Below are 9261 nucleotides of genomic sequence, written 5' to 3'. Positions count from 1 at the left end.
GCAGTTCCACCGCACGCCCCCGAGTGGCAACCGCTGACCGCGGGAGGGCAACCAACGTGCGGGCGAACTGTCTCACACACCACACACGCGCCTTGTCCTACGTGGCACAGAAAAACGACCAGATTGTGCCAAGATTCGTGCATAAAGTACTCGACGGTGATGGATGCGTGTGGTCGAGATGGTGAACGCCCACATGTGTGGGCGTTAACATTTCCGTTTAAATACAGCGCTGCCAAATTAGGTCCAGCCGATGACTACACAGCAGCAACTACTTCAGACATTGGCTGGAGAAATGCTTATCTTTTTATTCTTCGACGACGTAAAAAGAAATGACAACACAGCACCACCAACAGTAGACTCTCACCCAACTAATATACTAGAACTAGATCAACCAAGCATCAGTTTTAAAAAGCTCGGTTTAAGATACTTCAACGACGTAAAATCTCAGTAGCATCTCCTTGTAACATCATATGCTCAGCTGACAAATGATTCACATGCAACTCCTCTACATTATATCACACCAACACACAGAGCTGCATCTCTAGATGAGGAACAAAAAAACATTGATGGCATGCTAGGCATCAGTTTTAAAAAGCTCAATTTTAGATCATCAAAGACTGGAAAGGCGTCAGCGGTCTAAATGTTTCACATCCTCTGCCCAGCACAACATCATCATCGGCACGGAAATTCCCTAAACAGTCAGCTATCCACAAAAACATAGTGACCCACATCACCAACGAGCTACTGTGAGCATGCAAGGACCATATACTATGCAGAGCTACTAAGCAAATGGGATCGGGCGGAAGGGCAAAGAGAGGGAGGTGGCTACCTACTCCACAGGGGAACTTCCTGGTGGTGATGTTGAGCAGCATCCTGACGGGGCCCTTGACTTTGAGCTGCTTCTCCTTGGCGCCCTTCACCAGATCCGAGGTCACTATTCAACACACGCACGCACAAACGCATCAGATCGGAGACGCACAAATCCAGCCAAATTACAAAAGAAAAAAGAACATCTATTGCGGTGGCGACGCAGTAAATGAGGCAGGCAGAGCAGAGCACAAGACCTTCTGTGGCACGCCGTCATGGTCAGACTGGACGATGCCCTCCTCGTCGAGCTCGAGGTCGGACTCGACTATGTCCTCGTCGAGCTTGGGGGTGGGGTCGCGCATGTCCTGGTCGTCCTCCTTGTCCTCCTCTTCATCGTCGATGTCGTCCTCCTTGTCCTCCTCTTCCTCGTCGATGTCGTCCATGGAGGTCGCTTGCGCTTCCAAATCCAACACAGTAAAATTAACCAAAAAACACATGGTCCTAGATAGTATAAAATTAACCTAAAACAAACTAATACACGAAATTAGTTCAGGAAAATGGATACAAGCTGTAACGCCCTCGATGCGGCTATATCTCCCACGTGTCGAAGCACGACTTAGAGGCATAACCACTTTGAAAGCAATGTCGCAAGTGAGGTAATCTTCACACAACCCATGTACATAAGGGAAAGAGATACATAGTTGGCTTACAGTCGCTACTTCACACAATACATAAATAAACATCCATCATCCAGATTACACTCAAGGTCCGACTACGGAACCAAAATAAAAGAAGACTACCCCAAAAGCTACACAGATCCCCAATCGTCCCAACTGGGCTCCACTACTGATCGTCTGGAAACGAAACATAGTAACGACCACGTTCCTCGTCGAACTCCCACTTGAGCTCGGTTGCGTCATCTGCACTGGCATCATTGGCACCTGCAACTGTTTTGGTAGAATCTGTGAGCCACGGGGACTCAGCAATCTCACACCCGCGAGATCAAGACTATTTAAGCTTAAGGGAAGGGTGGTGTAATGAGGTGGAGCTGCAGCAAGCGACTAGCATATATGGTGGCTAACATACGCAAGAGAGAGCGAGAAGAGAAGCAAGGCACGGTCGTGAAGCTAGTAGCGATCAAGAAGTGATCCTAGAGCAACCTACGTCAAACATAACTCTAACACCATGTTCACTTCCCGGACTCCGCCGCGAAGAGACCATCACGGTTACACACGCGGTTGATGTATTTTAATTAAGGTCAACTTCGGGTTTTCTACAACCGGACATTAACAAATTCCCATCTGCCTCATAACCGTGGGCACGGCTTTCGAAAGATAATACCCTGCAGGGGTGTCCCAACTTAGCCCATCATAAGCTCTCACGGTCAACGAAGGATAAACCTTCTCCCGGGAAGACCCGATCAGTCTCGGAATCCCGGTTCGCATGACATTTCGACAATGGTAAAACAAGACCAGCAAAGCCACCCGATTGTGCCGACAAATCCCGATAGGAGCTGCACATATCTCATTCTCAGGGCACATCCGGATGAGCAGTACATACGGCAACCGAAGATACCCCAAGTTGCCTCAGGGCGGCACCGCAAGTGGCTCTAGTTTGGACCAACACTTAGAGCAGCATTGGCCCGGGGGGGTTAAATAAAGATGACCCTCGGGCTCGCGAAAACCCAAGGGAAAAAGGCTTAGGTGGCAAATGATAAAACCAAGTTTGGGCCTTGCTGGAGGTGTTTTATTCAAAGCGAACTGTCAAGGGGGTCCCATAAATCACCCAACCGCGTAAGGAACGCAAAATCAATGAACATAACACCAGTATGACGGAAACTAGGGTGGCAAGAGTGGAACAAAACACCAGGCATAAGGCCGAGCCTTCCACCCTTTACCAAGTATATAAGGTGCATTAAATAAACAGGAGATATTGTGATATCCCAAAATATACATGTTCCAACAAGGAACAAACTTCATCTTCACCTGAAACTAGGAACGCTATAAGAGGGGCTGAGCAAAAGCGGTGACATAGCCAAACAACGGTTTGCTAGGAAAGGGTGGTTAGAGGTTTGACATGGCAATATGGGTGGCATGATATAGCAAGTGGTAGGTAACGTAGCATAGGCATAGCAAAAGAGCGAGCATCTAGCAAGCAAAGATAGAAGTGATTTCGAGGGTATGGTCATCTTGCCTGCAAGGTTCTCAGAGTTGTCGAAGGCTTGATCCTCGTAGGCGTTCTCAACAGGTTCCTCATTCACGTACTCGTCTCCCGGCTCTACCCAAAGCAAGAACACAAGCAATGGAACCACAATCAAACATGGAGCAATGCACAAGCAATATGATGCCAAACATGACATGATATGCAAGATGTGATATGCAATGCATATGTGTGCTCCGGAAGGAAAAGGATGAACAAGGCATCAACTTGGCAAACCAAGTATGCCGCTGGAAAGGTGAGATGATTTCGGTTGAAATCGATATGAAGATCACCGGAAACGGATGCACGGTTTGCAAATGGCAAGCAAAACAATAATGGCACAAATCTGCGATTAACAGCACGATGCTACTTAGCATGCAACAACAAACTATGCTACAGCACCCGAACATACAAACAAAACATATGGCAGTGATCTACAGGAGATGCTTAACAAAAGTGGAACACTGAGCTACAGCTAAATCACATCACAGGAGGTTCAAACAAGCATGGTGAAAGTGCAAAAAATATCAGGTTGGGCATGCCATAAACAGCATCACGAAGCAATGTTCAGAGCAAGTTATCAACAAGCTACAGGAACTTATAATAGCAAAAAAAGACATGGAAGGAATTTGCTCAGAGCATAGATCAAAAGTCCCTTACTGAACATAAGCCAAAAAGGACCATAAGAAATGATGGTACCCATGTAAACATAGCAAGTTTCATTACAGATCTCAGACTTAGCAGAAAAACTGGACATGGCAAAAACAGATAACAAGTAGGCATGTTCGTGAGCTCTATGCACTCACTACAGAGCATTTCATGATAAACTAAGCATACATCCATCAAGAAGACATGACATAGAAGCTATACATGGCAAGAACAACATCATAGCAAACAAGGATCAACTACAACAACCTTGTAAAAATTGAATATCATGTAAACAATCTGCCAGGAAACATTTTGTAGCAAAAATACAGCACGAAAATGACATGCTAGACTACTCCATAATTGCCAACAAAGGCATGGATGGATAGAGCACATCCATATGTTCAAAACACCCTTACTAATCATGCTCAAAATGGGCATAGATCTCTCTGTAACAACATGAACACATGGCATAAAAATAACAGCAGGACATGACTTAGTGAAATTACTAAGTCCCTGAAATCAGCAACATTAAGATGCCTAGTTTGCATGCTTGTGCTAATCATCACAGAGATCACAAAAATACATGGCAAGCACCTCTGTAAAGATGGCATGGCATAGAACAAAACACATGTAGAGCTCATGCCCATAAGATGCACACAATAAATGTAGCAAAAATGACAAGACAACATCATGAAGTAAAATGACATGTTTATGAACTTGCTCAAATGAAGAAACTAATGCAACCACTGGGTTGGTGGCATTTTTCTACCCCAAAAACATATATAATATGTTGGGGTTTCTGTAGAAAATCATACACAAGTGCATTAAGTTAAAACCTGCCTAAAATGGCTATTGACAGAATTGGCAGTATTCCCGAAATGAAATGTCCAGATTTGGATTTGCCTGAAATGGAAAGCGAGGACTTTTTAGAAATGGAATGTGCGGGGTAATAAGAACAAAATACAAAAAAAAGAGGGAGATGTGTGCGTGTTTGTATGACAGTGGGTCAATGCGGGTGTGTGTATGACAATGGGGCCGAGACGTCAGTGCCCCAAGAGAAATTAAAAGACCGAAGATAAAAATGTAGCAAAAATGACAAGACAACATCATGAAGTAAAATGACATGTTTATGAACTTGCTCAAATGCAGAAACTAATGCAACCACTGGGTTGGTGGGATTTTTCTACCCCACAAACATATATAATATGTTGGGGTTTCTGTAGAAAATCATACACAAGTGCATTAAGTTAAAACCTGCCTAAAATGGCTATTGACAGAACTGGCAGTATTCCCGAAATGAAATGTCCAGATTTGGATTTGCCTGAAATGGAAAGGGAGGACTTTCTAGAAATGGAATGCGCGGGGTAATAAGAACAAAATACAAAAAAAGAGGGAGATGTGTGCGTGTTTGTATGACAGTGGGTCAATGCGGGTGTGTGTATGACAGTGGGGCCGAGACGTCAGTGCCCCAAGAGAAATTAAAAGACCGAAGATAAAAATGTGGAGGCTGGGATTCGAACCCTGCACTCCTGGGTGGAATAGCAAGACCACAACCACTACGCTGCTGCTTCTGTTGTTACAAGAAGCGGTCGCTGGGCTACTTGTCCTAATGATAGGCGGGGGCTGCTGGTGCGAGAACGGCGCTGCTGCCAGCGAACACGACGGCGACCACCAGAGCAGAGGGTCACCGGCAGGTGTGCGCAATTCGAAGGCGGGGCCAGGGTGTGCATGCGGAGCGGCTGTGGAAGGCGCGTGCTTGCGGTACCCGAGCACGAGCTCGTGCTTGCCTCGGGCGCAGTACAGAACGGCGAGCGAGCGAGCGACGCGAGCAGGCAGGGTGTGCGCGCGGGTGCAGATGCAAGCGGGGCTACGGGCGCGGCGAGCCAGCGAGCGCGAGCATGTGGGAACAGGGGAGAGCGCGCGTGCACGTGCAGCAGCAAAACATGCGCAACTAAAACTATAGAGATCGCCGGAGCACCGAGAGCACGGGAATGATTAAATCGAAGCAGCGCCTACGGTGATCAATTGACTACAGGAAGGAGCAGGGAGGAAGTTGGGTATACCTCCTTACCCAAGGACAAGAACACGGCGATGGAGTCGAGCCTGTGGCGACGCGGACGAGCTCTGAACCTGGCGGGGCTGCTGTCCGCGAAGCAGGGGAGGACGAGGACGACGGGGAGGTAGCCGAACTTGGCGATCCCAGGCGAGGAAGAGGACGGCAGGGACATAGTCGACGTCGTGGAGGAAGATGGATGTACTTGGCGAGGCGGAGGTGGCCGGAGTGCACGTCGGCGATGGCTATCCCGAGCTCGAGCTGAAGCTTGGTCGGTTCATGGCGGCCAGGTCGACGGCGACGCGCATGGAGCTAACCTAGGCGGCGGCGAGGCAGGTAGAGGAGGGGGATCGGTCGAGGAGGAACCCTAGGGCGCGACAGACATGTAATATAGGGCTAGCGACGCTTCTTCAGCCGTCAAATCGACCGGACGTCGACGTGGCGCGTCTGGATGCGCTGCCGTACAGGAGCTTGAAGACCCTCCTGTACGCGTGGGCTGACTGGGCTGCGGTAGGAGCGGCTGCTGTGCTCTGCTAGGCTGTAGGTGAGGGGAAGGCCCAGGTAAGGAGAGGTAAGTCCCCCTTCTCATTTCTTTCCAGTTTCTGATTATTTAATTAACCAGCTGAAGAAATGAAAAAGGCCAGTGGACTAGAAAAGGCATTCGGTAAATATGAAAATATTCCCAAGCTCCTGGGATTAAGCAAAAAATTGCAAAAATGGCTTGGGCATTTTTAGAGGAAGAAAAATATTCCAAGGTTGAATTAGGTTCAAACTTGAAGCATTTTTGACCCCAACCAAACCAACTCCAAAATGGGTGTAACTTGGCAGAGAGGTAACTGACATGGTGATAGAATATTGAGGGAAAGTTGAACATTAATGGAGGAGGGTAAAATGGAACTTGCAAGGAAAAGAAAGAGAAGGAGAGGTGGTGATGCATGGATCACACATAGAACATGCAACAACATATCATGCATGCATATCATGGAAATGCAAGTAGACCTAAGCACAACACAACATTGATATGCACATGATGCAAACATATGATGGCTAAAAGGAATATAACAAGAAGCAAAAATGCAATATGACAAGGTAAGCATGGCAATGAAATGAGTAGAACAACATAACAAAACAAAATGAGACCAAACGATCGAACCCCGAATGGAATTGGATGGAGACAAACATTGATATATTTCCAAATATGGAAGTTTTACATCTGGGGTGTTACAACTCTCCTCCACTACAAGAGGATCTCGTCCCGAGATCTAGGACTAAAAGAACTCCAGATATTCGGAACGGAGGTGATCCTCGCATTCCCAGGTGGCTTCTCGGTCGGAATGGTGTGACCACTTCACATTCAGGAATATGATTGACTTGTTGCGAGTCTTGCGCTCGGTTTCTTCAAGAATAGCAACGGGGTGCTCATGATAAGAGAGATCTTCTTGGAGGTCAATTTCTTCAAAGTTGATAGTGCGCTCAGGAGTCTTGAAGCACTTGCGAAGCTGTGACACGTGAAACACATCGTGCACGTTTGCAAAATTGGACGGAAGCTCAAGATGATAGGCGAGATCGCCTCTTTTGCCAATGATCTTGAAAGGACCCACGTATCTAGGGGCAAGCTTCCCTTTGATACCGAAGCGACGAGTGCCTTTCATTGGAGAGACGCGGAGGTAGACATGGTCTCCGATTTCAAAAGCCACATCACGGTGCTTGTCATCATAATAACTCTTCTGGCGCGATTGCGCGGCTTTGAGATTCTCACGAATGACTTTGCACATTTCTTCGGCTTCTGTGATCAAGTCGTTGCCAAGAAGTTGGTGTTCACCTATCTCGGACCAATTGAGAGGAGTACGGCACTTTCTGCCATAGAGAATTTCGAATGGGGCCTTGCCCGAACTCGCTTGGAAGCTGTTGTTGTAGGAGAACTCGGCATATGGAAGACAATCTTCCCACTTCATGCCAAAGGAAATGACACAAGCCCTGAGCATATCTTCAAGGATTTGATTGACTCGCTCGACTTGGCCACTAGTTTGAGGATGGAAAGCTGTGCTGAAACGGATGTTGGTGCCCATGGCCTTCTGAAAGGAGTCCCAGAACTTAGAAGTGAAGATGCTTCCACGATCTGAAGAGATCAACTGCGGAATGCCGTGCAAGGAGACAATTCTGGAGGTGTATAGCTCTGCCAACTGAGCTGCTGTGATAGATTCTTTGATAGGAAGGAAATGAGCCACTTTTGTAAGCTTGTCAATGACAACAAAGATAGCATCATTTCCACGCTTGGACTTAGGAAATCCAGTCACGAAGTCCATCTCGATATGATCAAACTTCCATTTCGGAATAGCAAGAGGTTGGAGGAGACCAGCTGGTCGTTGGTGTTCTGCTTTCACCCTTCTGCAGACATCACATTCATTCACGAATTGAGCAATTTCTCGCTTCATTCGAGTCCACCAATACGACTGCTTGAGGTCATGGTACATCTTCGTACTTCCAGGATGAATGGATAGGAGGGAATTGTGTGCCTCATTCATGATGACTTTTCTCAGATCGCCTTTGGGAACCACAATTCGATCCTCCAAGAAGAGAGTATCTTTGTCATCCAAGCGATATCACTTGTATTTGGGAATGCCCTTGTCGATACCACGTTTCACCTTCTTCACCATGGTATCCAGGAGTTTTGCCTCACGAATTTGGTCTTCCAAAGTATGAGAGACTATGAGGTTGGCAAGAAAGCCTTGAGGAACAACTTGAAGATTCAGCTTGCGGAAAGCTTCACAAAGATCCAGTTGGAAGGGCTTGAGAATTAAGCTGTTGCAATAAGCCTTTCTGCTCAAAGCATCTGCAATCACATTCGCCTTGCCAGGAGTATATTCAATACTTGGATTGTACTCTTGAATCATTTCAACCCATCGAGCTTGCCTGAGGTTGAGGTTGGGTTGAGTGAAGATATACTTGAGACTCTTGTGATCGGTGAAAATGTCCACTTTCCTTCCCAACAAGAGATGTCTCCATGTTATCAATGCAAGGACAACTACCGCCAACTCAATATCGTGAGTGGGGTAGTTCTTTTCGTTGGGCTTCAACTGACGAGAGGTATAGGCCACAACTTTCTTCTCTTGCATTAACACAGCACCGAGACCTTGAAGAGAAGCATCACAGAAAACTTCGAATGGTTTGGACTCATCAGGAGGAGTTAAGACAGGAGCTGTAACTAGCTTCTCTTTGAGGGTGTTGAAAGCAACGTCACACTCAGGCGTCCAGACATACTAGACATGCTTCTGGAGGAGGTTGGAAAGAGGCTTTGCAATCTTAGAGAAATTCTCAACGAATCTTCATCAATAGCTTGCAAGTCCAAGAAAACTGCGAAGCTTCTTGACATTCTGAGGGGGTTCCCAATTCACAATTGAAGACACCTTCTCGGGATTAACAGCGATGCCCTTGGCAGAGATGATGTGACCAAGATAAAGAACTTCATCAAGCCAGAACTCACATTTGGAAAACTTCGCATAGAATTGATGCTCTCTGAGCTTGTCGAGCACCAATCGCAAATGTTTGGCATG

General features: G+C 46.7%; 2 pseudogenes; both read right to left on the bottom strand.

Moving 5' to 3' along the window:
• Positions 1-392: 392 nt before the first annotated feature.
• On the bottom strand, positions 393-476 carry LOC119266179 (annotated as a pseudogene).
• A 99-nt stretch (positions 477-575) lies between these two features.
• On the bottom strand, positions 576-660 carry LOC119266181 (annotated as a pseudogene).
• Positions 661-9261: the final 8601 nt, after the last annotated feature.

The sequence above is a fragment of the Triticum dicoccoides genome, chromosome 2B, assembly GCF_002162155.2.
Source record: "Triticum dicoccoides isolate Atlit2015 ecotype Zavitan chromosome 2B, WEW_v2.0, whole genome shotgun sequence".
NCBI classification, from domain to species: domain Eukaryota; kingdom Viridiplantae; phylum Streptophyta; class Magnoliopsida; order Poales; family Poaceae; genus Triticum; species Triticum dicoccoides.
This window is presented reverse-complemented; position numbering and strand designations above follow the sequence as displayed.